This window comes from Chlorocebus sabaeus, chromosome 20 (assembly GCF_047675955.1).
Source record: "Chlorocebus sabaeus isolate Y175 chromosome 20, mChlSab1.0.hap1, whole genome shotgun sequence".
Classification (NCBI taxonomy): domain Eukaryota; kingdom Metazoa; phylum Chordata; class Mammalia; order Primates; family Cercopithecidae; genus Chlorocebus; species Chlorocebus sabaeus.
In genome coordinates this window covers 71910219-71935567 of record NC_132923.1, presented here as the reverse complement: position 1 = coordinate 71935567, position 25349 = coordinate 71910219, and the positions used below count along the sequence as shown (strand labels likewise).

Sequence of the window (25349 nt, the reverse complement as noted above, 5' to 3'; positions counted from 1 at the left end):
GTAATCACAGCTCTGCTGCCCCGATGGCTGCTGTCTCCATTTTCCCTCTGCCCTCCCTCCTTTTGCCCTTGTGTTCTCCATCACCATTCATCTCATCTCCATTTTGCCGCTCAGAATTTCCAAAACCTCCCTGCAGTATGCACAGCAAGTTGACCCTCCTCTAACAGCTGGATCCTTGGTCTCAATTTTCTACCTCAAGCGTGTTCCAACCTATTTATTCGATTACACCTAATTTTCCAACTGATCTTTTCCAAGCCTAGATGCTTCTATTTTCAGGAAGAAATCTGGCACCAGCTGTAAAGCAATGGCAATATTTTCTCCACCTTGTTACAGAGAGATAAGTGCCCCGGTAACTCTAAGACAAACCCACAGGTCTATGAAGGGACAGAAGGAAAGTACAGGAAATGAGTCAGGAAGGGTTTTTTGGGCCTTTCTAAGTGATCTCTCTCTCTGTCCTGAATTCATACAGTATTTATTGCCTACATCACTCCTTGGAAATGTGTCCTTGAATGCCTTCTATTGCTGTTTGTCTTTCCTTCTGTTTGTGCTTTACCTCCCTGACCAGAATTTTTGCAGTTCCAGTACGGCAGGCTTTTCCCTTCATCCCTGGAACGCTCATGGCACCTGGCCCAGTGCCCCCTGGGTCAAATGGGCCTCACTGATTGGTGTGTTGAGTCTCAACCTATGGGAACTTTATGATTTGCCTAGTTTCACAGGACCTTCCCTAAATTTTCCTAAAAATGTCACGTGGCAGGTGTTTTAATTAAAATACATTAAAATATCTCTAAGAATGCACTGAGTATTTAACCAATTTGCTTGAGATGGCTGGAGATATCCACTCGAATTCCAGCAATGAGGAGCTGGAAAGGACTAATGTGTATTTAAGTACCCTTACCTCCCAGCCATCTGCTTTCATTCTCACAATCACCTTTTGAGGTGAGATTAGGTGATTTGCCAGTGTTTACACTATTATAGGCAGGAGCTGAAGTTTTAACAGGGCACACCCAGCTTCAAAGCTCCTGTTCTTTTCACTGTCTCACACTTCCAGGATAATAACATCCCTTTAGAGATATTCAAATTCTCATCATCACTAAGAAGAGCAGTTATCCACTAGGATGCAAACTAAACAAACCGCCCCAACTCCCACAACTCCAGTTAGTGTCCTGGAGTTGGAAAAAGAAAATTGACTCCATGGACTTGAACAAGTGGCTTCACCTTTCTGAGCTTCCAGTTACTTACATGTACATATACAATTCTACAGAGTTGAAGTCAACACTAAGTTAAATAACACACACACACACACACACACACACACACACACACAACCAAGGAAGCAGTCTTTCTGTTGGCTGAAAAGAAGATCAATTGCATTCTTTGAAGATTTCAAGTGTTAAGTTAAAATCCTCCTCCCTTTTACAGAGTGTAAAATGGGAGCTGACACTCAGGTCTGACATTCAGATTAGTTGGGCAGGTGTCTTTTAATTGGGTTAACGCATTACATGATTTGGGAGGGGCATTAGCTGACTCACACAAGAGCAGATTAACCATTAACCCAACTCACGCAGCAGCAGCCACAGTCCAGGAGGTAAATTGGGTAAATTGGCACCACCATCCATATTCTTTGAAGCCCTTCTGCACAGTAACTATCATTGCCCCTCAAACAGGGCCCTTTCAGATTATTGCAGTCAGCCCAGGTAGGAGGTAAAAGGGTTGAAGGTGTGACCATTATAAAATACAAGGAAGTTCTTTGGGGGAGGGTTTGGGGGAATGGAACCATTCTCCCCAGTCCCTTAATGACACCAAGTCCTGCTGGCTTATGTCTCTAAGACCACAGGCTTGGCAGTGAATGAGAGCTGAGTTTTAGCTCTGCTTCATCCTAGTTGTGTGGCTGTGAGTAGTACATTACTACTTTAAATCTCAGGTTTTTAATCTGTAAAATGGAAGTGATAATATTTTCTGTCTTTTATTACGTGTACATTCAGAATTTTTATCTTAACACAAAGAACCAGAGTAACATTAATAATAGAAAATCCATATGGAAATATTCACAATCTGGTCAGTGAGAAATGGGAAAACAACTTCCCTGCCTTACTGTGCACCCACTGTTTGAGGAGCCAGAAGTAGAGGTGAAGTTGGAAGAAGGTCACCTTTTCCAGCTAAACCCCACTGCATAGCTATGTGCATTTTTATTCAAAGTCTCAATAACCAGAGGAAACAGTGAGAACTGAGAACCAAAATACTGTTATTGGCAAGCGTTTGGCTAAAGGGTCTGAGATGTGTAAGCACCAAGAAGGGAAAGGGACATTGAGCAACATATGAAAAAGAGGGCTGTAGGAACAAACACAGAGGAAATAAGTCCACAATAACCTACTTCCATCCAGAGCAAAATGACAGTGCACATACATTCATACTGTCAAGTATGGGCTACACTGCACACTGACTCTTACTATCTCACACATGGCCTATTGGAAAGATTCAATCCCCCTAAGGGCACTCGGCACAGGACCATGGTGGCATGGTAACAGACATAGACAAACATGCTGTGACCCTGAAGCAACAGCACATGCTAGATAATAATCGTTCAGAAAAAAAATCTTGTCCCAGAGCTGAGGTTACAAATTCCAAGTAAGCTATAAACATTCTTTTTGGAATTCCTTTAAAGGTATGGGTTAAAGTAAAACAAAAATCAACACCTAAAATCTCCTAAAGAACAAAATGGAGAAATAATGAACCTCTACCAAGAACCAATTATTTTAGGTTTCTCATTGGGATGGCTCTCCCACCAGATGGGTGGTGGGGTTACTTAAAAAGTAATGAGTCTACTGCAAGGGGAAGGAGTTGTTTGGTCCAGTGAGAAGGAACAGGCTTTCTATAAATAACTTTCCCTTCCCTGGACTCCATCCAAAATTAGAACCCATCAACCACAATTAACTACAATGCCCATCTTAGTTAATAATCCTGGATTTCAAGTAATACTACGTATAAACTATAATTTTAAAGAAGAAAGTTCCAAAAGATATCAGTAGCTTTACCATATAGGCATATGACTTTTCTGAGAAATTAAATTTAAGAGTTTCCGTCTGAAGGACAGAAATTGTTAAGAGGTAACATGCAGACCTCAGGCACCACATCATTTACCCTCCAATAATTAACTGCATTTCTCCCTAAATTCTTCTTATTGCACCTTAACTTCTCCAGCATCAAATCTTCTACTCTATAACCTCTTTTAAACACTTTATTTTAACTTCAATTTCCTCATGTTTTCATTATTGGGCATAATATTTATGTAATTAAACCAGAAGGTAAAAATAAATAAAACTAAAGTGATTTGCTGTGTACAGCTGTATGAAAGTGAGAAAGGTGCTCTTACATAAGCCCTCTCTGCCTTCCACAATGTGTGTGTATCTGCTTCCTGGTAAGTCTGAGGTTGGGAGAACTGCATCTTACTTTTCCTCCCCTATATCCCCTAGTGGGCAATATTAGAACCCAAGGGAGAAGAGCTGGCAAAGTTGTCATATCCCAAGTGGTCAATCCCTCCTGAAATGAAGGTAGGTTCACTTGGTCTTTCCTATGCAGAAATGAATGTTCAAGAAATGAAATATTTTAAAAGCCATTGAAAATCCAACAAGCTCCAGCCTTGTTGAGGGAGAAAGGAATCAAGTCGCAGCATTCAGAAGCAGCCCTGGGTTCATCCTGATGAGGTCTCTCCCTCTTTCAGGGAGAGGTGGCTTTCCCTTGCTGGGAGGGAGGTGGAAGGAGGCATGACTTAGACATTGGTGGTGGTCTCCTTAGCAGGCTGGATACTGTTCATCTCCACAACGCAGTTCTTCCAGATCTATTTGCGTCGTGTGCCCTCCCTTCAAAGGCCTGTGTGATATCCTCAAAAGTCCTGTAACACGTATCAGGGACTTTGAAGAAAGTAAAGATCAAGAAGGTAATGAGGAAGTCGGTGAAGATAATAAAAACGTAGGCTCCTAAATAGTAAGCAGCAGAAGGGAAGAGCAATCCGACTAGGAAGTTGGAGGTCTGGTTGCAGCAGCTGGCCACTGCCGTCACAGCTGGGCCAGGGCCCTGGCTGAAGAGTTCAGCCACAATAAACCAGGCAATGGGGCCTTGCCCAATTTCAAAGAAGGCCACAAAGACCAAGATAGCACCAATACAGACAAAGCTTATCCCATTATACTCATCCTTTAATAACAAACAGTCATGAGGATGGAACAAAAAGCCATCCCTCCAAGGCCTATCATATGTAGAGTCCTTCTTCCTGCCCTTTCCACCAAAAATAGGGAAACTACAGTAAAGATAGTATTAACCACACCACACCGATGGTGACACAGATAGGCTGTTGAACACCTGCACCCTTGAAGATTCCTGTTGAGTAATAGAACACAGCACTGATTCCAGCTGAGAGAGCTGGAGCATGATGGAAATGATGATGGGCTGTCGGTAGCTGGATACTCTAAAGAGCTACAGCATAGTGACTTGCTTTTCTTGTGCTATCCTTGCACTCTCATCTTTCATCTCCTGGATGTCTTGGGATACATCCTGGGTGCCCCACAACCATTGGAGGATCTCCTTAGCATTCTCCTCTTCTTTTCTGTTAATGAGCAAGAATCTGGTACTTTCAGGGCAAAATGGAAGGGCTGCACTTTATAGCATAGCAGGAGAGATGGGAAAGCCTAATAGCATGGGCCATAGCTCTTCAGATGCCAGGATGAATTTCAGACCAAAGATCTGGGTCACCAGAATTCCAACAACAATACCCAGCTGGTTGAGAGTGCCAAAGACACCTCGCAGGGTAGTAGGCGAGATCTCTCCAATGTACATGGGCACAAAACCTGTGCAGAGTCTGCAGAAGAGGCCAATAACCAAGTGGGCCAGGATCAGCATTTCAACCAACTCAGCTACTTTACACAATCGCATAAGGCAGCCGCCAGTGACAGCCAACAGATTGATGGTAAGCATTGAATTATGCCTGTCAAAGCTGTTGACAAAGAGTCCAACGGAAGAGCAGCCAATCATACCACCAATGGAGAATATGGCCAAAGACAAGGACCAGAGGGACAAGCGCAACATCTCAGAGGGAGGGGTATTTGCCTTATCCTTCAAAGTGTTGACAAATTCCCTTACGATAGTCTCAGGAGCACTGATGATCCCAGTGATATAGCCAAACTGGAAAGAGCCAATTGTAGCAATTGTGATGGCGAAGATCAGAGATGGAGTGACCTTCTGTGTCCCCCATGGCCTTAATCTAATTCTTTTTTTTTTTTTTCCGAGACAGAGTTTCACTCTTGTTGCTCAGGCTGCAGTGCAATGGTGTGATCTCAGCTCACTGCAACCTCTGTCTCCTGGGTTCAAGCAATTCTCCTGCCTCAGCCTCCCAAGTAGCTGGCATTACAGGTGTGCACCACTACACCCTGCTAATTTTTTGTATTTGTAGTAGAGATGGGGTTTCACGATGTTGGCCAGGCTGGTCTTGAACTCCTGACTTCAGGTGACTCACCCACCTCGGCCTCCCAAAGTGCTGGGATTACAGGTGTAAGCCACTGTGCCTGGCCCCTAATCGAATTCTTTTCAAGTCTTTAAGAAAGATCTAGGAGTGTGATTCCAGAGACACCTTTTTCAACCAATGAAACCTTCAAAATTTCCTTCTTGGCAGCAAGTTTTCTCCAGGTCCTCAGGAACGCTCTAAAACTCTTACCATTACAGCATCTCCTATTTTCTGTCTTCTAAAGTTGTTGTGAAGATTAAGTTAAATAATAAGCTGGGTGCAGTGGCTCATGTCTATAATCCCAGCACTTTGGAGGGCTGAGGCAAGAAGATCACTTGAGCCCAGGTGTTATTCAAGACCAGCCTGGGAAACAGAGAGAGACCCTGTCTCTACAAAAAATAATTAGCCAGGCATGGTGTTGCATGACTGTAGTCCCAGCTACTCGGGAGGCTGAGATGGGAGGCTTGAGCCCAGGAGGTCAAGGCTGCAGTGAGCCATGATTGCTGGAGGGCCACTGCCCTCCAGCCTGGGTGACAGAGTGAGACCCTGCCCAACCCCTCTCCCCCCAAAAAAGAATATAAAGCACTTAGTACAGTATCTGGCACATTGCAAGCTCTTTATAAAGTTGGTTATTATTTTATTATTAGCAGGGACCAAGGCCTTAACCTTGTAAGATGCAGGGAAATAACAAAAAGAAAGAAAGGCTCCCTGTTGCTGAAGAAGCCAATGCCACAGTCAGGTGCACAATGTCTAGCACAATTTGGTTCCCAGCCAATCTTACCCTAAGGTTACCTGCACGCACTCCATGAAAACTTCCCTTAGTTCCTCAAGGTAGGCAGAATTCCTCCTTTAGTTTCCCAGAGTACTTTGCATGTACTTTCCTACTTCCCCTTATCACACTCCATTCTATTTTGCTTGCATATCTATTCACTCTACCCTACCTTATCCCAGGCTGTGAGTTTATGGACAGCAGGAACCAAGCAGTCATCCTTGTATTTGCAGCTGTAGGCATTCTGTAAGTATTGGATGAGGATGAAGGATGGATGGATAGACAGATAGGGAACACGGGATAACTAGTGACTTGGTAAAGGATTAGGTCTGGGTACCCAGGGGACCAATTAAGACAGTCATTGCTTCACAAGCTTGACTAAGGCTGGATCTGAAAAGAAAAGCAGAGGACATGACATATGCAGAATTGTTTGCCTGGTGAGGGTAGTTAGGCAATCTACATGTGCCTCCAAGGGAAAAGCATGGCTAGTTGGTGACTGCTGACAGAGTTGGTATCAGGCAGAACACTTTGGCAACCAGAAGCCAAGGCAGGATGATGCCTGTAAGTTTTTGTGCAGCCTGCAAAGTTAATAGATTAGTCAATTAGGAGCAAGTCCTTTCAAGTGTGGTCAGTTTCAGGCAGACTTGTGGACAATGACTATTCTCTCTGTGATTGTGTTCGCTGTAAACAATGATGCAAGATCTAAAGATAGAAAGAGGATATGAAACGTGGTTCTCACAGAAGATGGACTATCTGGAAATAACATTTCCAAGTACCTAGAGTATAAAGTATTTTATAACATAGGGCAATATGGAGGGAGATGCTGTATCTTGACTTTTCAGAAACCATTCTTATTTTATTCATTTTGTTCAAAGCAATTGAAGATGATAATATTTATTGATTGATCACTTATTGTGTACCTCATACTTTTTTGTGTGTGTGTGAGATGGAGTCTTGCTCTCTCTCCCAGTCGGGAGTGCAGTGGCGTGATCTCAGCTCACTGCAAGCTCTGCCTCCCAGGTTCATGCCATTCTCCTGCCTCAGCCTCCCGAGTAGCTGGGACTACAGGCGCCCGCCACCACGCCTGGCTAATTTTTTGTATTTTTTAACAGAGACGGGGTTTCACCGTGTTAGCCAGCATGGTCTCGATCTCCTGACCTCGTGATCTGCCCACCTCGGCCTCCCAAAGTGCTGGGATTACAGGTGTGAACCACTGTGCCCAGCCTGTGTACCTCATACTTTTTAAGAAAGTGATATGGTAGAGTTGGCCTTCCCTGGTTCGTGAGAGTCAATTATGTGTGTGTTTTCACAAGCCTGCCTGCATTAGAAGATTTTACACTGGCATCTTAAATTCAGCCATGTCAGGAGTATTTACATCATGGAAACTGGCAAACACTAAAAATCAGGGTTTTCAGTCCCATCCCTTCTGAGAGCTGCTTGTCAAACATTTACTGCACACTACTGATTTTACAATAAATGATCCTAATTAGCCCTTCCCATATTCCTACTTTACAGATGAGAAATTGAAGTTTGGAGATTAAATAACTCACTTACTACAAACTTTTTGGTGGCAAAGGCAGGATTAAAATTCAGACCATCTGTCTCCAAAGTTCATGCATTTAACCATTTAATTATTTGCAACACTTTATTTTTAAAAATAAGGGGGAAGGCCGGGTGCGGTGGCTCATGCCTGTAATCCCAGCACTTTGGGAGGCCGAGGCGGGCGGATCACGAGGTCAGGAGATCGAGACCATCCTGGCTAACACGGTGAAACCCCGTCTTTGTTAAAAAATACAAAAAATTACCCGGGCATGGTGGCGAGCGCCTGTAGTCCCACCTACTCGGGAGGCTGAGGCAGGAGAATGGCGTGAACTCAGGAGGTGGAGCTTGCAGTGAGCCCAGATCGCACCACTGCACTCCAGCCTGGACGACAGAGCCAGACTCCATCTCAAAATAATAAATAAATAAATAAATAAAGGGGGAAAAACCTACCTTATATCCTAATTTTAAGATTTCAAACCCTACTTAGGTCAGCAAAATGGCAGAGTAGGCAGCCCCAAGCTCCTGTCCCTCCATAGAAACTCAAAAAACGAGCAGAATCTGTAAGAATTAACTTTGTCAGACTCTGGAAAAAAGTCAGAGGCTTACAGCAACCAAATGGATGCTGAATTAAGAAAAATAAAAAATGGGCCAGTTGCAGTGGCTCACGCCTGTAATCCCAGCATTTTGGGAGGTCAAGACAAGAGGATCTCTTCAGCCCAGGAGTTTCAGACTAGCCTGGGAAACACAGTGAGACCCTGTCTCTACAAAAAATAAAAAAATAAATATTAGCCAGGCCTGGTGGTGCATGCCTGTAGTCCCAGCTACTGGGGAGGCTGAAGTGGGAGGATCATTTGAGCCTGGGAATTCAAGGCTGCAGTGAACTATGATCTTGACACTGCACTGAAGCCTGGGTGACAGAGTGAATCCCTAACTAAGATAAATATATATATATGTATATTATATATATACGTGTATATATTATATATGTATATATGTGTATATATAATATATATAATTAATATATATATAACATATATATAATATAGAGATAAGACTGGGCATGGTGGCTCACGCCTGTAATACCAGCACTTTGGGAGGCTGAGGTGGGCGGATCATGAGGTCAGGAGTTTGAGACCAGCCTGGCCAACATGGTGAAACCTCATCTCTACTAAAAATAGAAAAAATTAGCTAGGCATTGTGGCACACTCCTGTAATCCTAACTACTCGGGAGGCTGAGACAGGAGGATTGCTTGAGACCAGGAGGCAGAGGTTGCAGTGAGCCAAAATCATCCCACTGCACTCCAGCCTGGGTGACAAAGAGAGACTCTGTCTCGAAAAATAAATAAATAAAATAAACTCAAAAATGGTAGGAAAGTTTTGTGGCATTTTTATTTGCTCTTACTCCACACCTTACCTTGCAATGGTCCTGAAGACAGAAGCCCATACTGCCAGCATGTGAGTGTGGTCCCTGGTTCGAGAGGGAGCAAAGCAGACTTTATTTGCAAATTATTGTGTAGATCGTTTTTAAACTGTCTGAGGGTACATGAAGGACTGGCACAAAATACTCACCTCTGTGTAACTCTGAACTAACCCAGGTTGGAAAAGCAGCAGGCATTGCTTGAATCATCATAAGGTAGAAGAACAAGGCCTGAGGCAAGAGGTCACAGTTGAGAGATGTGATAAACCACCTAAGGCTTAGGCAAAAAATTTGAGGACAGAGTTTCTTTGGGAAGGTAGGACAAGCAGAAGCACCTGTGTATGCAGGGAATTTAGAAAGCCATGCATGGACCCAGGGCAAGATGCTTGTCAGAAAAGATGTGATAAAAACTTCAGCTTTCATCACAGTTGATTCCTAACCTCAGTGCAAGCCTGGCTAAGTGTTGAAGGAGGGCCCCAGTACAGACCCAATAGGCAAAGACTGAGAAAAGTATTTTTGTTTGTTTGTTTGTTTCATTTTTTAGCTCTTGACATTCAGGTAAAATTCTGTCAAAACACTCACTGAAGGCCAGGCATGGTGGCTCACGCCTATAATCTCAATACTTTGGGAGGCTGAGGCAAGGAGATCACTTGAGGTCAGGAGCTCGAGGCCAGTCTGGACAACATGGTGAAACCCCATCTCTACTAAAAATACAAAAATTAGCTGGGCGTGGTGGCATGTGGCTGCAATCTTAGCTACACAGAAGGCTGAGGCAGAATTGCTTGAACCTGGGAGGTTGCAATGAGCTGACATCATGCCAGTTCACTCCAGCCTAGGCAACAGAGCAAAAACTATGTCTCGAAAAAAAACAAACAAATAAACAGACAAAAAAAACCCACTCACTGAATACAAGCTAAGGCACAGAGACTTCAGCAACCACAGCGACCATGACAAAGAGAAGTCTCTGCAAAAATAGGATAAGTTACTAGAACAAGACTACTACAGGCCTCAACAATGAAAACAAAAACAACCACAATAAAATAAAATAAAACAGTAAACCCCAAAGAAGGAGAAGAATCTTATTTTCAGAGTTGCTACAATATACTATTCAGAAGTCCAGTTTTCAAAAACAAACAAACAAAAAATCACAAGAAGGTACACAAAGAAACAGGAACATATACTTCAATAAAAGAAAATATGGGTCAGGCACGGTTCCTCACGCCTGTAATCCCAGCACTTTGGCAGGCAGAGACAGGCGGATTTCCTGAGCTCAGGAGTTCGAAACCAGCCTGGGCAACACGGTAAAACCCCATCTCTACTAAAATACAAAAAAGTAGCCGGGAGTGGTGGCATGCGCCTGTAGTCCCAGCTACTTGGAAGGCTGAGGCAGGAGAATTGCTCGAACCTGGGAGGTGGAGGTTGCAGTGACCCGAGATTGCACCACTGCATTCCAGCCTCGGCGACAGAATGAGACTGTCTCAAAAAAAAAAAAAAAAAAAAAAAAGAAAAGAAAAGAAGCTGACAAAAACCATGCATGAGGAAGCCCAAATATTGAACCTATTAGACAAAAACTTTAAAACAATGGTCTTAAATATGTTCAAAGAGCTAAAGGAAAATGAAGACATAAAACTAAAGAAAATCAGGAAAATAGTGTTTAAACAAAATGAGAATACCAATACAAAGATAGAAATTATGAAAAGGAACCAAATAGAAGTTTTGGAACAGAAAAGTAGTAGAATAACTGAAATGAAAAAACCACTAGAGAGGTTTGTATTAGTTTGCTAGGGCTACCATAACAAAATTTAACAGACTGAGTGGCTTGAACAACAGAAATATATTTTCTCACAGTTCTGGAAGCTGGAAGTCCAAGATCAAGATGCTGGCGGGATTGGTTTCCTCTGTGGCCTCTTTCCTTGGCTTGTAGATTGTTGCTCTCTTGCTACCTCTTCACATGGTCATACTTCTGTGCATGCACACTCTGATATCTCTTCTTCTTATACGGACACCAATCATACTGGATTAAGGCCCTAACCTAGCCATTTAAATCTAATCATCTCAAACTAAATAATTACATTTATTTTAATTTAATTAGTTTGATCACCAGGAATGCAGATGCCTGCATTCAAAACTGCTATTCAACATCCTACTGAAAATTCTATCCAGAGCAAGTTGACAAAAAGCAGAAAGAAAGAGCATCCAAATGACAAAGAAAGAAGTAAAACTGTATCTCCATGACCAAAGAATCTACAAGAAACCTACTTGAGCTAATAATGAATTCAGCAAAGTTGCAGGTTACAAGATCAACACACAAAAATCAGTTGCCTATACATCAGCAGTGGATATTTGAAAAGGAAATAAAGCAATTATATTTGCATTACAATAGCATCAAAAAGTATAAGATACTTAGGAATAAATTTATCCAAGGAAGTGGAATATTATACACTGAAAACTATAAAAACATTACTGAAAGAGATTAATGAAGATATAAATAAATGAAAAGATACCCACATTCATAAACTGGAAGACTTAGTATTTGTTAAGATGACAATACCCAAAACAATGTACAGATTCAACACAATCCCTATAAAATCCCAACAGCTTTTTTGCATAATGGAAAAAGCCTATCCTCAAATTCATATGTGATTGTGGCCCAACACGTTGGCTTACACCTATAAGCCCAGCAGTTTGGGAGGCCAAGGGCAGGTGGATCACCAGAGGTCAGGAGTTCGAGACCAGCCTGGCCAACATTGTGAAACCCCATCACTACTAAAAATAAAAAAGTTAGCTGAACGTGGTGGCTCACACCTGTAGTCCAAGCTACTCAGGAGGCTGAGGCATGAGAATCACTTGAACCCAGGAGGCGGAGGTTGCAGAAAGCCAAGATTGTGCCACTGCACTCCAGCCTGGGCAACAGAGTGAGACTCAGTCTCAAAAAAATAAAAAATAAAAAATGCATATGGGATTGCAAGGGACCTGAAATAGCCAAAACAATCTTGGAAAAAAAGTCAAGGCTGGAGGACTCACATTTCTGATTTCAAAATTGACGAAACTACAGAAATCAAAACAGTATGATACTGGCATAAGAATAGACACAGAGACCAGTGGAATATAATTAGATGTCCAGAAATAAACCCTGTCATTTATAGCCAATTGATTTTTGACAAGGGTACCAAATCCATTCAATGGGGGAATGTATAGTCTCTTCAAAAGATGGTGCTAGTACAACTGGATTCCACATGGAAAAAAATGAAGTTGGGCCCCTACCTCACACCATATACAAAATTTAACTCAAAATGGATCAATGATCTAAATATAAAAGCAAAAACCATAAAACTCTTAGAAGAAAACATAGGGGTAAATCTTGGTGACCTTGGATTTGGCAATGGATTCCAAGATATGATACCAAAGTATGAGCAACAACAACAATAAATAAATAAATAGGACTTCATCAAAATTATTTAAAAACTTTAATATAAACTGAGTACAACAATAATGCAAAAAGAACACTGAATAAAAGTTCTTAACAGCATTGGTAGACCATATTTTTTGGCCAGCAAAGGCTATTATTAATAAAGTGAGAAGGCAACCCACAAAATGAAAAAGATATTCACAAATCGCATATTTGATGAGGATTGACTATCCAAAATACGTAAGGAACTCCTACAACTAAACAACAGAAAGACAACTCAATTTAAAGACAGGCAAAGCACTTGAAAAGACATTTTTCGAATAGATATTACAACTCCCAATGAGCACATAAAAAATGCTCGACATCATTAGTCATTAGGAAAATGCAACTCAAAACTGTAATTAGATAAGTACTTCACACCTACAATGATGGCTTCAAAACAAACACATATAACAAGTGATGGCAAAGATGTGGAGAAATTGGAACCCTCATACACTTTTGGTGAGAACACAAAATGCTGCGGTCCCTACGGAAAACAGTTCAAAAAGTTAAACATAGAATATGACCCAGGAATTTCATTCTTAGATACATACTCAAAAGAACTGAAAAGAGAGATTCAAAATGCTAATATTCATTACAGCATTATTCAACAGCCAAAAGGTGAAGCAATCCAAGTCTATCAACAGATGAATGAACAAAATGTGGCATATGGACATTATATTTCCCAGTCATAAATAGGAATGAAGTTCTGATATATGCTACAATGTGGATATATCCTGAACATTATGCTAAGTAAAATAAGCCAGACACCAAAGGTCAAATATTGTATAATTCCACTTACATACAATATATATCTAGAAGAGGTAAATTCATAGAGACAAAAAGTAGATTAGAGTTTACCAGGGACTGAAAGGAGAGGGGAATGAAGAATTATTGCTTAATGAGTACAGAGTTTTTGTTTGAGGTCATGGAAATATTTAGAAATAAGTAATGTTGCTGGTTGCACAACATTGTGAATGTAACTAATGCCACTAAAATATACACTTAAAAGTGGTTAAAAGGGGCTGGGCACAGTGGCTAATGCCTGTAATCCCAGCACTTTGGGAGGCTGAGGCGAGCGGATCACTTGAGGTCAGGAGTTCAAGACCAGCCTGGTCAACGTGGTGAAACCCCTGTTTCTACTAAAAATACAAAAATTAGCTGGGCATGGTGGCACACATCTGTAATCCCAGCTACTCAGGGGGCTGAGGCAGGAGAATTGCTTGAACCTGGGAGGTGGAGGTTGCAGTGAGCCAAGATCACGCCATTATATTCCAGCCTGGGTGACAGAGTAAGACCCTGTCTCATTAAAAAAAAAAAAAAGATTGGTTAAAATGGCATATTTTATGTTATATATATTTTTTCACCACAATTTTAAAACTCTGTTCATGTCTGTTAATCCCCACCTAATTTTCCAGCATCTTCCTATCTACCTCCTTTGAGCCTAATTTTGCTCACTTCTCTCCCAGTTCTCAAAGTCTTTCTCCTACATGATTCTTGGTAACAACTGTGGAGAGAGGTGCAGCAGCCCACACTGTGCACTTGCCAAATGTCAGTCACCATGTTGACAAAAACTATACAAAATAGGGCATTATATTAAAGAAACCTTTAATATAAACTGAGTACAACAATATGTACAAACAGAACATTGAATAAAAGTTCTTGAAAGCACAGGCAAACCATATTTGCTAGCTTTAGAGACTTGTGTAGGGGGATGAGTGTTCTCCTGAATCACCTCCCTAAATGGTTCAAGAAACAAAGGTGTGGCATCCCAACTTCGTGAAGCTGACCGTTCCCCAGGTGTCAGGCCACAAAGACTGAGTCTCTTAAAAAGATTTAGGCCCTGCGCGATGGCTCATGCCTGTAATCCCAGCACTTGGGGGGGCCAAGGCGGGCAGATCACAAGGTCAGGAGATCGAGACCATCCTGGCTAACACGGTGAAACCCCGTCTCTACTAAAAATACAAAAAATTAGCCGGGCATGGTGGTGGGCACCTGTAGTCCCAGCTGGGACTATCCCAAGTAGTTGGGATTACAGGTGCCCACCATCACGCCTGGCTAATTTTTGTATTTTTTAGTAAAGATGGAGTTTTGCCATGTTGGCCAGGCTGGTCTTGAACTCCTGGCCTCAGGTGATCCACCCACTTCGGCCTCTCAAAGTGCTGGGATTACAGGCATGTGCCACCGCACCTAGCACCTTATTTTTTTGAGACAAGGTCTCTCTCTCTGGTGTCCAGGCTGGAGTGCAGTGGTATAATCACAGTTTACTACAGCCTCAACCTCCTAGGCTCAGATGATCCTCCCACCTCAGCCTTCCAAGTAGCTGGGACTACAGGCACACACTACTACACTCAGCTAATTTTTGTATTTTTTGTAGAGACAGGTTGTGGCCATGTTGTCCAGGTCTCAAACTCTTGGGCTCAAGTAATCTGCCTTCCTTGGCCTTCCAAAGTGCTGGGATTGTAGTCATGAGCCACTGCACCTGACCTGTAGCCGTTTTATATTGTACACAAACTTTCATCAAATAAACATTAAGTCATTTGAGAGTAGTGGCAATGTTGTGTGCACTCTTGCAGCCCCCAGAGCCTGATGCAGTCACACATGTAATGCACCCTGAAGAAACATATCTTAGTTTTATGTGGCTATGAACAAAATACCTGAGATTGGATAATTTATAAAGAACAGAGATTTATTTCATACAGTTCTGGAGGCTGGGATATCAGTGTCGAGGGCTCTTCTGCTGCATCCTACCATGACAGAAAGTGGAAGGGCAAGACAGCATGCATAAGAGATGGAAAGCACAGTCTCAGCCCTTTTACAATCAGTATTAATCTATTCTTGAGGGCGGAGCTCTCTTGACCTAAACACCTCTGATTAGGCTCCATTTCCCAACACTGCTGCATTCAGGATTACATTTTCAACACATGCTTTTTGGGGCACACATTCAAACCACAACAGAACACATTTTAATTGAATGGCCAAGAAGTGACTTGGAGCCCAGGATAAAGCACTGGATTTGTCATTAAAAGACTGAGGTTCTAGTCTTGGTTTTCATATGGGTGCGCTTTGTGCCACTGGACAAGAAACTTCAAGGTAACTCTCATAATCAGTCTCTAAATTAGGCTAATAGGGCAGCCTTACCCACTTTCAGGAAGAATTACAATAAGAGTTAATGTGACACTATACATGTGAAAGTATTTGGTAACTCCTAAACTGCAAAAAATAAAAATAAATAAAAAATTTAAAAATTAAAAAATACCCAGAATCCATCAGGATTGTATCTTGAATCTATGTAAGCAACCAAATTCTCCTAGTGTTGTCTTTATTTGAGGCTGTTGATAAATGTTCCATAATTCTGGTGCTATAAAAAGGCATAATAAAGGAAAACAAAACCTGTTGGCTGCTAATCATTTACAATCAGATCATTGACTCAACCAATTAACCAATTACACTTAAAGTTAAAGCCCATTTGCAACCTACTGCCAGGATTAGGAGATTGATAGATTTTTAGTACAAAGGCGTATGCTCAAAACTCCCATTAGCAGTAATGGGAACTATGCCCGTTAGGCCCATCGAGAGATGAGAGTTGAATGTGATCTATCTATCTTGCTTAATGTCATCAGTTTCCCTATAGCCCCTTCAAACAATCAGATGCCAGTGAAATGCCCTAAATGGAACTAATAGCATTGAATTAGGAGAATATTAACAGTCTATTTCAGTGAGGCTTTCCAACATAATAAGTCTGTAGGTATTTCAAATCTTGACATGCCTGTGCACGTTTTTTGTTTGTTCGTTTATTTTATTATTTTTTTTGTTTGAGACGGAGTCTTGCTCTGTCGCCCAGGCTGGAGTGCAGTGGCCGGATCTCAGCTCACTACAAGCTCCGCCTCCCGGGTTTACGCCATTCTCCTGCCTCAGCCTCCCGAGTAGCTGGGACTACAGGCGCCCGCCACCTCGCCCGGCTAGTTTTTTGTGTTTTTAGTAGAGACGGGGTTTCACCGTGTTAGCCAGGATGGTCTCGATCTCCTGACCTCGTGATCCGCCCGTCTCGGCCTCCCAAAGTGCTGGGATTACAGGCATGAGCCACCGCGCCCGGCCTTTGTTCGTTTATTTAAGGAGGAAGGTAATCCTTTAATAATGAGAAAATACTAAAAGAGGATAATTTATATGACTATCTCAGACAAACTATTTCCCCTAATACTTGAGCTTTTTGTTATATAAAAAGTGATCAGTTGAGCCTTATACAGATTACAAAATCATTCACATTGCCTTTAGTTTACAAGAAATGAAGAAACCAAAAGAAAAGTGAAATTGGCCTTTTGTTTTGTTTTTGAAACAGGGGTCTCTCTCTGTCACTCGGGCTGGGGTGCAGTGGCATGATCATGGCTCACTGCAGCCTTAACCTCCCTACTCTCAGGTGATCCTCCCACCTCAGCCTCCTGAGTAGCTGGGACTACAGCTGTGCGCCACCCCAGCCAGCTAATTTTTATATTTTTTGTGGAGATGGGGTTTTGCCATATTGTCTAGGCTGGTCTTGAACTCCTTGGCTCAAGCAATCCACCCACCCATTTTGGCCATTGAAAGTGCTGGGATTATAGGCCTGAGCCACTGTGCCTGGCTGACATTGGGCTTTTTTTTTTTTTTCTTTCCTTCAAAATAATCATTGAAGATACTCTTTAGACAGTCACAAAACATAATGCTTGGTTAAAATTTTCCCAACCACATAAGCAAGAAATATAATTTCTCCCTTACTCTTACCCCACATGCATTATCAACTCCTGTCACATCATCTTTTAAATACTTGATATCTGCCCTTTTCCTTCTAGTGCCATCATGCCCACCCTAGTTAAGGCTCCTTTAAAGCAGACTCAGACTGAGCCAATGACTTTCTAGTTGCTCTTCTTTAAATCTCTTGACACTTCAATCCATTTTGCACATTCTGTAATGCATAGAATGTAAAATTTTTGAGAGCAAGAACTATGTCCTATATTTCCCCATATTATAGAAACAGTGATATTTCCTGAATTAAAAATCTAGACACATAATCTGACAATTACATTTATAGAGAAAAAGAAACAAATCTAAAATTGGACTTTTCCTTCCACATTTGTGGTTATTGTATCGAACAGATGCATTCTAACAAAATGCATTCTGCATCATATAAATACAATACACATCGGTTGATTGATGGGTTAATTGCTTAGTCTGTTTAGAACGGAGATTGTAAACTTATAAAGATCAAATATGGCCCACGGTGATTTTTTCTCAGCACATTAAAACATTTTTTAAATTGTTTGCCAACACTTAAAAATTGCTGATTTCACATAAAAATCAGGCTACACTTGAGAAATCTGAAGAACACTGGATTTTTAGACATCAGCTCAAGCTAAAGCTCACCTAAGATGGGAAAATATAACAAAGCTGCAAACCCTAAAAGGGCTGCACTTCCAGTGCAGTGATGAGCAGGAAAGAAATCTGCTGCACAGAAAGGAGCAAGGAAACTTTCCCATCTGTATCTTGGCATTTGGTAAAGGAAATATGTATATTTCCTCTTTCAATAATTTATATCCAAAGTTGATACTCTCATACACATGGGTTTGCAGGTCAATTCACCCACTTACGTAGTTAAAAACAAAAACAAACAAAAAACCAAGGGAGAGAGATTAATTTGGTCCTGGGTAAGTCGTTAACCCCAGGCAACTAGTAAAAGTAAACACAAATAATCTCTGAATGAATGTAACATCAATCTATGCCTCAAGCAGTTTCTACAGATAAAATCCAAGAAATATAAACTCACGAAATCCACAAAACATAAAAGTAAACGGCAAAATGGGTAAAAACTAGACGGAAGAGACGGTAAAAATCGTACCTGCAGCCTTCAAATGTAGAATGACAAGACATAGAATATAAAATAAGAATGTTTAATATTAACTCACATGACAAATATTATTTGAATGCCTTCTATTTGCCAGGTATTGTTCTAAGCTTTAAGGATAAAGTGGCTAACAAAATAAACACCCTTGCTTTAAAGAAGCTTACATTTTAAGAAGGGGAGACAAATTACTTAATAAAATATGTAGGATGGTAGGTGGTTAAAAAAAATCTGGAAGTGAGATATGGAGTATTACGATATAGGATATTTCACTGTCCTTAGAGCCACACGGGGATTAGCTTTGGGTATGAGAGATAACCTAGAAGTCTTGGACTTTTTGTGTGACTGACATAAACAAGGACAACAGCATAATGGGTTTATAATGGTTGCAGAGAGTGGTGGTATGAGTGTGGGAGTGTGGGGCTGTGGGGGGTTGTTGTGGGGAGGAGTCTCTTCTCCAGAACATAGAGAGTCCTGGGCCTCCCTTTTCATTCTTGACAATGCTTATGTGAGGGATAGAGAAGGAATGTTCTTCTCCAAGGCACAGGTTACCCCAGGGATCCCTCTTGTTTCCTGCTGATGGAAGCCCAGAGCCATGAGAGAGCCATGGGGGGTGGGTCTTTTCCATGCTATTCTAGTGATAGTGAATAAGTCTCACGAGATCTGATGGTTTTAAAAATGGGAGTTTCCTTGCACAAGCTGTTTTTGCCTGCTGCCATCCATGTAAGATGTGACTTGTTCCTCCTTGCCTTCCACCATGATTGTGATGCCTTCCCAGCCATGTGGAACTTTGAGACCAAATAAAACCTCTTCCTTTTGTAAATTGCCCAGTTTCCGGTATGTCTTTATCAGCCACATGAAAATGGACTAATACAGATGTTTAGGACCATACATACTTAACAATAACTACAGCACTTAAGTGTGATGAACATGGTAGTACATTTGATTGATTTTTCTGAGGTTTTCATTTCAATCCTCTTTTGGGATATTTCCCTTGTAAATCTTCCTATCCTTTGTTTTCTCTCCTCAGGAATGATTTTTGGGGTCCACAGAAGACAGTGTCCTTCACTGGGTTAAGTGATAAGATCTAATTTCATCATGACCTTGAAGGTTCCATAAATCACTTTCTCTTGTTGCTACGTGAACAAAGTCCAAACCTTCTCATTATGACATGATAGGCTGTTTATTTGCCTTATGTCACTGCCCTCCTTCTCAGCTCTACTCTAAGTGCAAGCACATAAGATAACTCACATGTGTTCATTTATTTGAACACATACCCAGGCACCTTGTTTCTGTATAGGACATTCCCTTTGGCTCTCTCTTTGGCTTTCTTATCCTTCTTCAGTACTCCCCATTAACTTCCTCTCACTTCTCAATCTGTTAGTTTCAAGAAAGTCAGGTTGGGCGCAAAGGCTCACGGCTGTAATCCCAGCACACTGGGAGGCCAAAGTGGGAGGCTTGAGCCCAGGAGCTCGAGACCAGCCTGGGCAACACAGGGAGACTCCATCTCTACAATAGAAAATTTTAAAATTAACTGGGTGTGGTGGCACATGCCTGTGGTCCCAGCTTCTTGGGAGACTGAAGCAGGAGGATCACTTAAGCTAGGGAGGTCAAGGCTGCAGTGAGCCATGATCACACCATTGCACTCCAGCCTGGGCAACAGAGTAATACCCTCTCTTTAAAAAAGAAAAAAAATAAAGTCTACTGGTCCTTCAGGACCCTCCCCAAACTGGGTGGGCACCTGGCTGCCCAAAGCTTTCTCTAACCGTATCTATGGCACCTTGAACTACAGTGTATTTTTTACAGGTCTGTGCTATAATGTATCCATCTCTATATTCTGGCATGCCTGGCATGTGATGGGCACTCAAGCAATTTTTGGTAAATAAACATTATAGAAAGTCTGGGAAAATACAGGGGGTTAAGGGGAGAGAATCATAAGTCTTTTTTTTTTTTTTTTTTTTTTTTAAGATAGAGTCTCACTCTGTCACCAGGCTGGAGTGCAATAGCGCGATCTTGGCTCCCTGCAACCTCTGTCTCCCTGGTTCAAGCAATTCTCCTGCCTCAGCCTCCCGAGCAGCTGGGATAATAGGCACGTGTCACCACGCCCAGCTAATTTTTGTATTTTCAGTAGAGACGGGTTTCACCATGTTGGCCAGGAGGGTCTTGATCTCCTGACCTCGTGATCTGCCCGCCTCGGCCATCATAAGTCTTAAAAGATCACTGTAGGGCAATCCTTATTCCTGAACCCAGCAATACCACTTCCAGGAAATCTACCTATGCAAATAATTGAGAATGTGTTCAGATATAGTTACAGCTGGGCAAGATGAGTCCTGCCTGTAATCCCAGATACTTGGGAGGCTGAGGTGGGAGGATCACCTGAGTCCGGGAGGTCAAGGCTGCAGTAAGCCATGATGGTGCCACTACACTACAGCCTGGGTGAGAGAGACCCCATCTCTTAAAAAAAAAAAAAAAAAGAATAAAAGAAAAAAAAATAACTACAAAGCTGCACACTCCAGTCCTGTTTAAATAGCAATACTTCCGGACACAATTTTTAAGTTCTTCAATCGGGCTTTGGTTAAATACATGTACAATGGAATACGAAGTAGTGATTTTAAAACATGTATGGAAAATATTTTTCCATGATATTTGATTCAAATGAAAAAGGTGACAAAGCATTGTGCTCGATGTGATTACATATAATGCTGTACATCAGATTAACAGTGGTTTTCTGGGTGGTGGGATTTCCATTTATTTTCTGATTCTGAAAAAAATCTGATTTTTCTGCAATGCATAATAATAATTTTTGTGATTTTTAAACAGGAGGTTTTTTGGGGGGGTTGGATTTTTGTTTTGTTTTGTTTTTGAGATGGCGTCCCACTCTGTGGCCCAGGCTGGAGTGCGGTGACGTCATGGAAGTTTGTTTCTAAAGGGTCCTTTCCTTTGGAGCTCCAACTCTACTAAGAGGCCATTCATATTCCCAACATTCCAGGGTGCCCAAGGGAAAGACCTGGCCAGTTATTTCAGCCTCAATTCACAAAATGGGGCCTTGGGAGGGGAAAAACAGCTGCTCTAGTTGGGCAGTGATTATTAAAACCCCCCGAAAATGGAGTGAATAATTTCCAAGATCTCATAATGTTAGAAAACTTTCATTCGCCAATTTCACTTTTCAAGTGAATCCTAAAGCCTATTTCCTTAATCTTCATAGTTTTGGACATTCCACAGCCCAACCCATGCGTTTCTCACTGGGCTGCAGTGATTCCCCTTGTTACCAAAAGGGGCCCGGTTCCCGCCAGCAGAGGCCTCCTGCAGAGCTGGCGGAGGGACTCCGGGCTGGGTCCCCCCTCCTTGTGCGCTGGCTGAGGGCGAGTGCAGTGACTGATTTCCTCTGTTCGCTGTCCCGGAGGTCCCCGCCCACGCCACTGCCAAGGCTAGGAGGAAGTCACGTTCAGGCCTCAGAGCCGGTCTGAATCTTCCAGGAGAAAAAGAGGGGGTGCATGTGTGTGTGTGTGTGTGTATGTGGTAGTGTGTGTGTTGTATGTCTAAGAGGTAGCAAGTGTGTGTGCGTGTTATGTGTTTTTGAGAGGCAGCAAGTGTGAGTGTATGAGAGGTAGAAAGTGTGGGGGGGGGAGGTATGTGTGTCTGAGAGGCAGCAAGTGTGTGAGTGTGTGTGTGGGGGGTATGTGTGCTTGAGGGGCAGCAAGTGTATGAGTGTGAGTGTGTGGTATGTGTGTTTGAGGGGCAGCAAGTGTGTGTGAGTGTGTGGTATGTGTGTTTGAAGGGTAGCAGGAACCCTCGCTTGGTGTCTGTCAGTAACTAGATGGTGATGCAGGAAAGTGATTTTCCCGTTGAGTGGATTAAATTCCTAGTCTGTCAGAGAGGGTGTTGACCTAGAATGACTGCGCAGGTCTCCTGTCCAGTGTTAAGGAGCGTGAGTGCCCTGATGTCCCCAGGAATGCTGCAAAAAGAGCGAAATGGCATATATCAGGCGTCCCCGAGATGCTGGCATCTATGTTAACACTATCTTATTTCATTTTCCAACTACTCCTTATGATAGGTGCCCCTGATCCCAATACAAGATTGAAAATAGAGGCTCAGAGTCTGCGGAATGCTTTCCAATATGCATACACACACACACGTATATATGTATGTTTGTGTGTATATATGTGTGTATATATACACATATGTGTGTGTGTATGTATATATTTTACAGCCCATTTGGGCAAATGAGTGAGCCCCAGCCAGAAGCAAGTGCCCCCTCTGCCCCTGGGCAGTGGGCTTCGGGACGGCCACGCACCCATCTCATGTGTTACCTGCTCGCTGCTCTCTAGAGTCAAAGCCATTTAGTGGCTGATCCAAGAGAAGTATGAGCTAGTGGCACGTCGAGACAAACCTGGATTTGATTCGCAGCTCTGCCTTCTGTTTGACTACAAGCAAGTAACAAACTTTTGGAGCCTGTTTCCTCACTTCTAAGTGATGCTAATAATAGTATGTACCTCACAAGGATAGTGACATAAGTGATGACTGGGACCAAACTTGGATCACCAAGCCTGCACCCAGGGAGCGCTCAGTAACGCAGCGCTGAGTAGGAGGCCGCCCCAGAGGGCTCCAGGTTTGAGTGCAGGCTCCCGCGGAGCCAGCTGGATGCGTCACCATCCGAAAGTGCGAGCCTGGCCGGCGGCGGCGCAGGCGGGGGTACTGCGCTGCTGGAATCCCGGGCGCTCTTCCCGCAAGCGCGAGCCCGGACTTCCCGACCGCGATCGATGTGGCCAGTCTGCGCCTGCCGCAGTTCCCGCTCCCACCCCGGCCGCTCGCAGAGTCCCGGGAAAGCGCCGTGGCGGGCGAGCTGTCTCTGCCCCCTGGGGCGGACGCACGCACGCGCTGCTCCTTCCAGGTCCCGGCGGGGAAGCGATGCTTTCTTGGCCCAGGCTTGTGGCCAGCCGGAACTCGGCTGTCCGACCGCGCCGTCGCGCCTCGCACGGCGTGAGACAACCTAGCATTTTTTTTTTTTTTTTTTTTACAGAAAAGCCTTGGCACTGTAGCAGCCTCCCCCGCTTCTTCTCCACTAGGACGCCCGCCTGACTAACCCCATTGCACAATTCCTACCGTGGAACTGCCGCGTGACTCGGCGGGAGCCCAAAAGTTTCCCAGGTTTCCCCAGCCTAGAAAAGCGTGGGTGGGTGTCCCGCCCTGACCCCAGGCGCCCTTTAAGTTGTATTTCTTCGGGTAACTGGGGTGCCCTTCAAAGTGTAGAGATAGACCTTTATTTTAGAAAGAAAGAAAATCTCACGAGCTCGCTGGCCCGCCAGGTCTAGGTTGGCGCCGGGTGATGGCAACGCAACGCGTTTCTTTTCCCATGTACATTTTCAGACGGTAAAAGTGTTTCGATCTGTTTGGGGAAGAAGTCAGGCGCTGGTTTTAAAGGAGGAAGGGGAGTGATGCTTAAAAGCAGAGACACAATCTGGAGCACTCCAAGAATCATAGTGTTTATTAACAATGATTGTGCTTAGTAGACACTGCGAAAATATCGAACAAATGAATATTTGGAGGAGGGATTTAAATGGGTGTGTACAGGCCAACGCTTTCATTCTGCAGAGAGAAAACCTAGAGGTTGAGTGATTTGCCTAAAGTCACCTGGCCAATTAATGTGGAAGGCAGGAATGGAATCTGTCTCGTTTTAACTCGAAATTCTTGTTAAGAGAAGGGTGCGTTTTCCTCTCTTTATGAAAAAACAAACAAACAAACCTTTGCAGTAATCTCTGTAAAGCCTTACTCCACTCCCTCTGTCTACGCATCTAAAGCAAACATACAAAACACAAAAGAAAACAGCAATCCCCAAATGCAATCCATGCACTCAAATAGGCTAAATTTGGCAATGCCAAAACAAGATAGTAACAAGGCATTTTAGTTCTTATTCCTGTAAATAACACTTTTTTGTTTTGTTTTGTGTTTTGAGACATATTCTCGCTCTGTCGCCCAGGCTGGAGTGCAGTGGCACCATCTCAGCTCACTGCAACCTCTGTCTCCTGGGATCAACTGACTCTCCTGCCTCAGCGTCCCGAGTAGCTGGGATTACAAATGTGCACCACTATGCCTGGCTAATTTTTGTATTTTAGTAGAGATGGGGTTTCACCATGTTGGCCAGGCTGGTTTCAAACTCCTGACCTCAGGTGATCCACCTGCCTCAGCCTCCCAAAGTGCTGGGATTACAGGCATGAGCCAACCTGTCCAACCAATAGTACTTTCTTATTCACACAAAATATATAAAGAAAAGGAGGAAGAGGAGGAGGAGGAAACAGAATAAGCAAAACAGTGCTTCTCCAAGATGATATGGAAAATATCAAGCTCCCACTAACCTTACTTTTGTAAGTAAAGTGTTTGGTGCTCTGCATAGAAACTGCTGGACTCATGAGTGACCATCAGGGTTGCTTTAAGATTGTCAGTTATTTCACTCAGGCTTTGATTGGATTTGTTGCTCATCTTTCAGAATAGACAGATGCAATCTGTGCAAACACAAGGGACTTCAATGACAATCTTACAAATAGCTAGACAGCTTGTTGTCTTTGATGTTTCTAGGCTGACCAACTATACCAAATGTCTGATTTAGGGACCAAAATTGCAAAACAAGTAGATGTGACGATCAAAGGGAATCAAGACTATAAGTAGGGATCATGAGTAAAAATTCTTTTATGTGTTGTCCATGATGTTTCCACCATAATTACAATGTGGTTATAATAATATAATCCAAGTACAAGTTCTTATCCAGGAAGAAGCTGGGGCTTCCAGTGATGAGCAGACCAGAAGACCAAATTG

At 42.8% G+C, this 25349-nt stretch overlaps 1 protein-coding gene and 1 pseudogene across 1 annotated transcript in view; both read right to left on the bottom strand.

Annotated features, from left to right (window-relative positions):
• Positions 1–25349, bottom strand: part of JAK1 (Janus kinase 1) — a 237098-nt gene that overhangs the window by 146442 nt on the left and 65307 nt on the right. The window lies entirely within an intron of this gene.
• LOC103224677 (solute carrier family 2, facilitated glucose transporter member 3 pseudogene) lies at positions 2842–6025 on the bottom strand (annotated as a pseudogene).